At 27.2% G+C, this 11285-nt stretch overlaps 1 long non-coding RNA gene across 2 annotated transcripts; it reads right to left on the bottom strand.

The window, feature by feature from the left end:
* Positions 1–739: 739 nt before the first annotated feature.
* LOC145073588 (uncharacterized) lies at positions 740–9213 on the bottom strand. 2 transcript variants are annotated; one of them, XR_013691440.1, is made up of 6 exons: positions 8824–9213; positions 7102–7386; positions 6814–6890; positions 3970–4140; positions 1257–1482; positions 1005–1166 (listed from the first exon to the last, which is right to left on the bottom strand). It is a non-coding gene; the product is annotated as an uncharacterized LOC145073588 (long non-coding RNA). The 2 variants fall into 2 exon arrangements; XR_013691441.1 differs by lacking the exons at positions 1005–1166; positions 1257–1482 and adding an exon at positions 740–998.
* Positions 9214–11285: the final 2072 nt, after the last annotated feature.

Genomic DNA, 11285 nt, shown 5'->3' with positions numbered 1-11285 from the left:
ATTACTAAAAAATTAAATAATTTATATACTACAAAACATATTACTTATAAGCCGCCAAAACCTCCCCTACAAAGATAAGTCGATTTTAACTCTTTTAACTTGTAGGAAAATTACTAAGGTATAATGATGTATTAATATTTAAAAAATTATATATATATATATATATATATATATATATATATATATATATATATAGGGTTAAGTTCAAATGAGAACACTATTTAATGTGAGAACATGAGAACACTACTTTATGTTACTATTCTAGTATGAATTTTGTATGTACAACTTTATGACATTATTCATCACCGAATATATGAACAATCACATATTTAACATTCACATTAGAATTTATTAAATTACTACATATATATATATATATATATATATATATATATATATATATATATATATATATATATATATATATTATACCTTAATATGCATATTTGGTCAAAGGCTGAAATTTAAGAGGTACAAGACATTATACAATTTGTACAATAAATTTATGCATTAAATTGAGCATCGTGGCTTATCTGGTGAACATTTACTCAATTCATTTGTTTTTGTCTTGGTAATGAATGAAACAGTCAAAACCTAATTCATAGGAAAATATTATAAACGTGACAAAAAAAATTTGAAATCAAAATTTTGTTAATTTTTCCGATATCTCTACCTACCTATTTATATCAAGCATCTAAAACCCTAATTTATCAAATATATTTATATTCCTGGAAAAAAAAATATGAAACGTGATTAAAGGTTTGTGTGTATATGTGTGTGTGTGTGCTTACATACATACACAAACTCACTATGTATCTCCCTCTTTAATACAACATAAAAAAATTGCAAATTAAATACATAAATTCAGTCTCTTTAATTGTTTTTTTTTCTACAGGACACGAAACAGCCAGCAATACAACATCCAACAATATATGGTGAGTCAGCCAGTACTACACCACCTAATCAACCAGCGACAATCAAAATATCATCTTATGTTCCTACATAAAAAAACACAAAATACTTTATCAGCTAGCAATCCAACTTATATTTTAAAAAATTTTATCTAATATAATGTAAATAAAGAAACTGTATCTAATATAATGTTGTGTTTGTGTGTGTTTTGTGTTTATAGATCTTGAAGAAAATAGCAATCCAGCTTTATATTCCTGCATAAAATAATAAATTTCAGGTCCGATCAGGTAAATCAAAAAAATTATCTTAATATAACATAATATTGTACAAAATTTTAACCGTACCTAATATAATCTTGCGTGTGTGTGTTTTGTGTGTTACAGATCCTGAAGAAACTAGCAATCCAACTTATATTCATGCATAAAATAATAAATTTCAGGTCCAATCAGGTAAATCAAATATAACATAATATTATACAAAACTTTAACTGTATCTAATATAATGTTGTTTGTGTGTGTGTGTGTTTTGTGTTTACAGATCCTGAAGAAACTAGCAATCCAGCTTATATTCCTGCATAAAATAATAAATTTCAAGTTCAATCAGGTAAATCAAAAAAAAATATCTTAATATAACATAATATTGTACAAAACTTTATCTAATATAATATAAGACAAAAAATATATATATTTAATATAATGGGGTGTGTGTGTGTGTAATTTTTGTTTATGTAATATAATGTAAGTCAAAAAACGGTATATAATACTTTCATTTGCATTTTTGAAACACCATGTATTTTCTATGTACATAATTTTTGTTTTTTTTGCAGGTTAGATCAACATTGTAATGGATGTTAAGGTTGTTGATGCCCAGCTATGTGATGTGATTGTGTGTGATATTTGTAGAGATGTAGGCTATGAGCATTTACTTGCTATATGTAGTAGATGCAAGGATGGTGCTGAACACACATATTGTATGCAGAACATTATAGATCAAGTACCCAAACATGATTGGTTATGTGAAGAATGCAAATTTAGTGTGGTCATGCATACAGAAATTCCAAAATTACCTTTACCATTGGAACAAGAAGATATTATTCATTCAATTGATAAAGTTATGAATGAACAACAGAAATGGTGGATTACTTATGGCCAATGGATGATAGTCGACACCAATGGCTTACTCTTGGGTGAATACAAAAAATTAGATGAAGACCTTTACACCCCAATAATCTAATATAAATTAGAATCATAGATAAGGTTGTTTATTGTGACATCAATATGAAGGTTTAGATTTAAATAATAGCAATTTACTTTGTATTGGTTGATTACTATAACACCCATTTTTTGTTTTAATCGTTGTACTTTCATTTTTATTTATGTAGTTGTTTGTCATTTATTATATTCAAGTTCAATTTTTTTTATAATAATAAACCATTGTATTGAAAGTACGTTACCATAATATTACTTTAAAATACTTGAATTTCAAACTTTAGATAATGGATATTATAAAGATAATATATATAACTAATTATAACATCATAAGTTTTTTCTGTTGGTGGTATTTTAAATATGGATTGCTATTAATTACAAAACTTGAAAATATTAGACCTAATTTACCTAAGAATCCTTGGATTGTTACTCAAACTTCCACATATGACTTTTAAAAAGGTATTTCCTGTTTCAAAATATTAGTAACTTGAGAAAAGAATATGATCTAATAAAAAAAACATATTTTGAAATATGATGGAAGACTAGAAATACGAAACGTGCAGAAAATAACATTTTCCAAACTAATTGCAAAACTTGAAATTCAAACTTTAGATAATGGATATAGCTATTAATACGATAGTTATAATTTATCTTGACTTTTTCTTACCTTCCAAAACAACATATATATTCAAATATTACTCTGATCCTTTTAATTTATCCAAACTAATTATAATATTTAAAATTTAAAATTTAATCATATTTATCTATCCAAACTATCTATAAAACTTGAAATTCAAACTTTAGATAATGGATATAACTATTATTACGATAGTTATAATTTATGTTGACTTTTTCTTACCCTCCAAAACAACATATTTTCAAATATTACTATTATCCTTTTTATTTATCCAAACTAAGTATAATATTTAAAATTTAAAATCTGATCATATTTATCTATCCAAACTAATTACAAAACTTGAAAATCAAACTTTATTCACTAAAATATTACTATAACTAACATATTTGTTAATTTTCAGATTAAATACATGAAAAATCAGATATATCAGTTGCGAATGAAATTTATTGAAATGCATTAATATAGTTTAGGCGGGAAAAGTGGATTGGAGGCTGGTGGATTTAATGACATGTGACAAACAAGATTAGGATTGGGATTTAAAATTCAAAATTTAAACGATACCTATTTTCTCCCTTAATAACAAACAAAGTTTATCAAGAATACCATTATATATACTAATGCCGCCAAATGCCAACCCATTTCTCAGTCAACTTGAATATTCCAACTATCAACAAGTATGTTCATCTATTCTTTATTGTTTTGGGTTTCATTTTGAAGTTATGTTTACTTATATTAATTAATAATGTTAACTTTCTTGACAGCCATCATGCAGGCCTTTAAGAATGATGTGGATACAACAACACATGAATCTGGTGAAAAACAACATTATCTCCAAAGAAAGAAAAAAACGTGATTTAGCACTTGAATCTTGGAAATGGAATGAAGTTATTGATCTTGTAAGTGTTGATAATCAACATCAGTTGACTAATGAAGTTGATACAACAGATACAGCTGAGTCAGTAAAACCGTTCAAAATCCCCCGACTCACGATCCAGTCCCAAAATAGGTTCTTTAAGCTTCGTCATCTACCGGATGACGAAGATTACGGGTATGTCATGATATTATCATTTGTATTTAAACAATTATTTCATAATTTCATAAAAGTAACTTAGTTATATATTATATTCTTGAATTTTAATCACTTTAATGCTAAATTGATTATTTCTATTGTTTTTAAATTGTAGGTGTTTATTAATATTATTTTTAAATTACCTTTTGCAGAAATTGGTTGGAGTCACCTGTAGGTATGAACCAACCAATACAAGAATTTGATGCGCCACGTCAGGCTGAAGATGATGTAGGTGTGATCCAACAAAATCTGGTTGGAAATGATGTACATATTCCAACAGGAGCTGTTGTGGCTTGGCCGGATGAAGAATGAGCCTAACAAGAAAGATCGTCAATTTTATTTTATCAACAATTTGAATGACTTTTTGTTGTACATTCAAGTCATAAATTTGGTATTTTATATCTAGTACTATATGCTTTTAGCTACTAGGATATTGGGATTTTATGTTTTCTCTTATGATTATTATTGAATTTATGGTTTTTGAATCATACTTTTCCATAGTATATTTGTTTATTTCTTATTGTTTCGGTAACCTCATAAACAGATTCAACAAGACAATATTTCATAATCATAAATAATTTCATAAGAACTCATGAAAATATATCTTTATATTCTTGTTAATACTTGAAGTAATGTTTTAACAATTTGTGTTTTTTGTTAATATATATTTATTTCAAGTTTCATTAGTTTTTTTCGGTAAATATTTCTTTCATGTTTTAATAGTTTTTTTCAATAATTGAAAGCATGCATATTGATTGATTTATATTTAAATGATATTGTAAATTTTATTTGGTAGATTATTTGTTTTACTATTTATACAACTGTATAAGTATCTAATAAACAGAAAAAAGATAACTAAATAACATAAAGATAATAGTCAGACAACGAAACTAAGATTTATAAACTTAAAAGTTTTAAATCATTAAAACATTCAACTTGTTTGTTAACCTCATCATCGGTAAAAATCCTCAATTTATCTCTTAGGTGTATTAATATTGGTGTTAAAAAGTGAGTATTAGTAAAGCTTATTTGAGACTGTTTATAACTCATTTTCCCGCTAAAGCACGATACTATCCCTAATACTTGAAGTATCTTTTATTATCTGCGAATTTTATTTTAAAAAGTGAATAGAAAATGCATTTCAATAACCTTAGGGTCATATGTGGTAAAAATGAGCTATAAAATAAGATAAGAACAAATCCCGTCATTCCCATTAAAATTTGTTAAAATAATATATTGACTAATCCACGATAAGGTACTAAAAAGTTTAAATAATTTCATTCCTAAATTTTAGGGATAGTATCGTGCTTTAGCGGAAAAGTGAGTTATAAATAGTCTTAGTTAAGCTTTAGTAATACTCACTTTTTAACACCAATATTCTTACACCTAAGAGATAAAATGAGGATTTTTACCGATGATGAGGTTAACGAACAAGTTGAATGTTTTAAACTCGTGTTGCATGAATGGAATGTTGCAAAACAAAAGAAAAGAGAGTTGGCTTTGGCAAACTGGAAATGGGACGAAGTTATTGATATTTCAAGTTCTAAAGATGAACAGTTGAATGATGAAGCAAAGGAAACAACTGATACAGCCGATTCAACAATGGTTAAACGACCAATCAAGAAACCCCGAGTCATGATTCGTACGCGAAGCAAGGGTTATCAGCTCCGTGACGAGGAAGACGATCCAATATTTGTGGACACCTAAGTTTTTTTTATTATAATTGTTTTCTAAGGCGCAAATTTTATGTTTTTTCCTTCCCTAGATTGTTTAAATAAAGTTTGACATTTTCTAATGTTGCTATTTTAAGTTGTTTTTTTTTATGATTATCATTGCTATTTCTTGATTTTTCACCGTAAATAACATTGTTGTAGCTTCGTATAGAGCCAATATAACTGAAAAAAATCAATTGAAGATTGTTTAAAGTAAAATACATTAGAGCCTTTGCAGGAAAAATTATATTGTGATGTTATTACTAAAATAGAGGATTATGTTTATATTGGCTTCTAAAAAATAGTTTTAATGGTCAAATTAATCTGTTATTTCTAAAATTGTTATATTGGTAAGATGTTTAGTTCATATTGAGGTATAAATAAATGAAGTTAGTGTAACAGTAAGTAGGTCATTAGAAAATGTAAAGTAACTAATTTTCTGGTTAATGTCAATTGGTATTTGTTACCAATCTATATTGCTATTTTGGCGTCCCTTTGACCATCCTGTCCCTGGAAGTTATTTTAGAAAAATGACTCAAATAATTTTATATGTTTCAAAAAGCACCATGCATTTCAATGTTAAACAAACCAAAACCGAAAAATCTTTTTTTTATTAAATTAATATATAAATTTTGATTATTTAGCAGATAAAAAGATAATGTATATCCAAATAGATTACGCATTTTCAAAACAATATTTTAAATATACAAGCACATATATATGAACTGTATCTTATCCATTCATAACAAACTCTAAACAGATTTATTAGAATATATATACTATTTATATATTTATATATTTATATAGATACACCATTTGCAAACGGAATTTGTAATTCATATTAACAGAGAAAACTTTCACCAGTTCCACAATCTGCTCATACGTATGTTTTCCATATTTTTAACTATATTGTTTTACTTCCTCACATATACATCATATTCAATAACTATGTTTTTCTTTATACATGCATAGACAAAATTTGTTCTTCATAACAACCATCTATTCTATCGACATCATCAAAATAAAACAGGTATGTTTATTTTCCTTAAGATTATCTCTTATTTAAGTAATATGTATTGGAATACTATGTTTTATTACTTTATTGATTATATCAATGAAGAACTGCATAGTTGGTTGTAAATGCTGTTAAGTTTAAATAGTATTTAATCAGAGATTAAAAAGTATTATTACTCTTATACTATTAATTAATTAATTACATCTGATTGACTAAGAAATTTAAGATTGAGTTTTTGAAACCAAGAAATTGACACTTACTTGGAAACATAGGTTTGTTGCAGATAGTTTCTTGAGCTCATTAACCAATAGAACCCTTACAAAGCTAATAATTCTCCCTGAAAAATCATATATAATATAAATATCAAACAAATTGTATGTAATATATGTCTATGTATGATTGGTAACATGATCCTCAACATATTTTATCTATTAGGAGAATCCATATTCCAATTCCAATATTGATTCATAAAAACAAAATAACCATAAAATCCATAAATCTAAAGAACAATATGTTTTTCATTTAAACAACTTCATAAATTTAGTTACCTCTCCATGTAGCTTTTTTCATCTAAGAAATGAAATATCGGGACAATCAAGATCTGTCGGCAACCCATGGAGTCTTGATACATCATACGAACACCAAAAATTGTTAAAAAAAATGTCAATATGTCAACATATATACCAAAATCATGTTCAATAAAAATAATTACACATATATAACTTATCTCAGGACTGTTTAAGGAGCCATCAGCAGTAAATAAGACCTATGTGTGAGGAAGAACCGATTTTGAGTTAAAAAAAACATTTCTGATGGTTTCTCTTAAGATTTTCCTGAAAAAAAAAATACAAAAATTGATTAGTTTATGAATGTGATTTAGGCCTTTATTTTTCATTCTATATCATCAAAACAAGGATAATGTAATACGCATTATTTGATGTTAACTGAGATGACAGAAACATAGCCCAGGGGCGGAACTATAAATATTTATTAGGTGTAGTACCAAAAAAATTCCCGAACAAAAACATGTAAAGGGCTTGTGGTTTTCATTGTGCCTTTGGAGTCAGGAAGTCTACTCCCTGGCGGTCCTAAGGTTTTCAATGATTTGGAAAAAATGACATAATAATGCCCTTTTATCATACAAATTTACAGGGTATACCTGATTTTATAAAGGAACAATATAACAAACTTTTTTATTTAAGAATTTATAATTCCCACAAACTCAAATTTAGAAACTTCACTTAAAACATGGACTTCTTGAAGCAAACATATTTAAACAAGATATGCTATTAAACAAAAACTAAATATCAAAACATAAAACCTGCAATAAATTTTGGAGTCAGGAAATCTACTCCATTCCCCGATTAATTTTTAATCCTATAACGTATAACAATCTTCAATAAAACCTTGTAAAATAAGTCCTACCTTTTTAACAAATTCTAAATTACAAAGGACAATAGAACCAAAGAGCATAAAACCTTTATGATCCAAAGTAGGGTAGATATGGAAAGGCAAAAAAAAGGCAATAAATTTCCATAAGGATTGAGTCAATAGTCAACAGATTAACAAAAAGAAAGAAATGACTGAAAGGAGGAGAAGGCATCTATGAAGCTTCTCAACAAGCCAATCAAAATAATAAACCATCTCATTTTGGGGTAACCTAAAATTAGACAACAATATTAATTAAAAGGAAACACACGTACAATCAATTAATAGTCAACGGATTAACCAATTTGTTTTATCTTTTTATGTTAATCACCGGTAATGGAACTGAAGATGGAGAAACAACGAGAGTGAAGGCACTGAGGATTGAGTAATCAGTGGATAATTTATTTCATATCTTCATCTCTGTCCCAACTTTCTTCAATTGTTAATGCTTCGTACATTAAATCCTTAAACTGTACATTTTGTGAATGGATATTCAAAACCCACATTGAAATCCAAATAGATAAATTAAGTGATGTTAAGGTATAGAACTATAAAGTTCAAAATTAGGGATTTGATACATACGTTCTATTAAGAATTTATTGCATCGGAGGCGTGAATGTTAGTATTTCTAGGGTTCGTCGATCTATGAAATTAAACCAACTGAACCCTAACCACTTTCGAATACGGATGCAATTATGAATAAACAAGAACTTCCTGCTGATCTCTCCTTCAAATTTTTGAAAATTATACAATAAATCTTTGGGTTAGGGGTTTTCTGTTAGGTATATGGTAGAGATATAGATATAGAGGATGAAAATTTAACTAAAAGAAAGATTCAAAACCTGTAAATTATGAAGCAGACGCGTTTCAGCAACAAGAGAAGCAGCAACCAATAAGAACTGGCACATCCTCAACATAACCCTGTTGGGTTTCTCCAATCGTCGTATAGATCTAGATGAGGGATAGGGGTTTTAGATCAGAAGGATTCGGTGGTCGTGGTGGTCGCTAATGGTTTCTATTGATGAAGGTTGTACGCGTGGATGCTGCGTTTGGATGTTAAACGGATCATCTAAGGACGACATATCTCTTCTTCAGTTTGTAGGAGGTTATCAATTATGAGAAAGAGTATATGCGTTTGTAAGAGAAAGAGTGGTAGATGAGTGTCGGCTTCTTTAGGGTTAGACAAAGAAAGGAGAGTGTCGGCATCTTTAGGGTTACACAAAGGAAGGAGAGTGTCGTTAGAAAAAGAAAGTCATAACTTTATTTTCCTAAAAATAAAAATCTATTTACCAGATTAAATGTATGAATGTATTTATTCTGAAGAATGTTTAAAATATATACTGAATTGATTTTATTTGGTTTTTAAATACCGATCCAACTTTTCCATAACTCATTTGTATTTTCAAGAAGCCTTTTTTACTATTTATTTTATTGTCTTCCATATGATAAAAATATATATATATATATATATATATATATATATATATATATATATATATATATATGATAAAACATGTAAACATTTAAATTTTTATTATTTTCAATAAGTTGATGATTTATTTTGTTAAACAAAATATAAGAAATTGTTATGTGAAATATAACTTTAATTGAAAAATATTTCAGTGATGGATGATCATATTACTGTTCAAAAATTTTCGACATTGCGAAGCGTTTACATATGGTGGAACATATTAGCTGTTCGGGTTTTATATGTGTGAGACGACGCTAAAAATAACCGAGTCCTGATTTGGTTGATTGATCGTAACGTAAGTATGAATACAATAAAATAAATATGACATTTTTTTTGGCTAATGTTCATTTTATTATTTACATAATTGTTAATATATTACATATCCAGAGAGACAAAATGATCGCCATCGTCCCACAATGTTTGAGGCAAACAGTTTTGAACATGAATTTGGTTGGACGTGTATTGTCCTTAAATCATTTCCAAGTTGAGCAGTTTTACGAAGATCACCCCACGTATCAAAGTTACAGAATTTTTTTTTGGTGATTGGGCAATACTAATAAAAATTAACACAATATTTACTCGATTGGGAAATGATGTCGCCAATTCATTTCCACATTATCCATTATGTTCTTCTATCACAAGCCTCGCAAGAGATTTTAGTCGTCGAAGAATGATGATCGGTACATTTATATATTTAATTATATATATTTTGTTTTTATCAATTGCATACAACAAATTAAAATTATAGTCATTTTAATATGCTTTAGATGTTATTGGAAAAATCGGTTGGGGAAGACGAATCACGCCATTCTATGCATTTGAATTATTTCTCCAAAATGAGATGTAAGTATATTTAAGTATATTAACCAATTTTCATTGTTATTATGTGTTTTAACAAAATTTTGTTTAAATGAATAGGGGACATATTATCAAGTTGATGTTCAATCACGTACCGATGAGCTTATCTTGCAATATTCAATCAATCCATAATTTATGTCTCTAGGGTCAAGTTGGTCCACTTAAAATTCCGTGGGCAACATTATATATAGTTTCATTCTTTACATGTTATTTATTTTAATATACCTTACTAACTATATATTACATGTCCATACAAACAATATTTTGGTTTCTACTATATTAACTGATGTCACGTTGGATCCAAGGACACCGGAAGCTGAGCGAATTAGGATTAGAGATAGAGAGAATAATTAATTTTTCTATAGTTATTTGTTAGCGGATTATGTAGTAGTTATTTGTTTGCGGATTATGTGGTAGTTATGTGTTTGCTGATTTTTAGAAGGTTGTTTGCTTGTGTACTTTTTATATTTATTTTTTGCTGAATTTGTGACATGGATTTTTAATATTTTATAATGATTTAAAAATTTTAAGTTTATAAATTTTAGTTTCTTTGTCTGACTATTTTGTTTATGTTATTTAGTTTTCTTCTTTCTGTTTATTAGATATTTATACAGTTGTATAATAAGTAAAACAAATAATCTACCAAATAAAATTTACAATATCATTTAAATATAAATCAATCAATATGCATTCTTTCAATTATTGAAAAAAAACTATTAAAACATGAAAGAAATATTTACCGAAAAAAACTAATGAAACTTGAAATAAATATATATTAACAAAAAACACAAATTGTTAAAACATTACTTCAAGTATTAAAAAAAGCAGTATAATTTAATGTAAGTATCAATCTCACATATAAATAATTAGTTCAACTCAATCAGTATTCAATTAATACGGTTATAAGTATTGTATATAAAAATTATTTTTTATTACAATGTGTTATAAAAAAATAAAATTATATATTATTAATTT

This window comes from Lactuca serriola, chromosome 9 (genome assembly GCF_051521515.1).
Source record: "Lactuca serriola cultivar US96UC23 chromosome 9, Lser_US96UC23_V15, whole genome shotgun sequence".
Lineage (NCBI taxonomy): Eukaryota > Viridiplantae > Streptophyta > Magnoliopsida > Asterales > Asteraceae > Lactuca > Lactuca serriola.
Note: the sequence above shows the minus strand (reverse complement) of the source record. Positions and strands in the feature narration are given on the sequence as shown.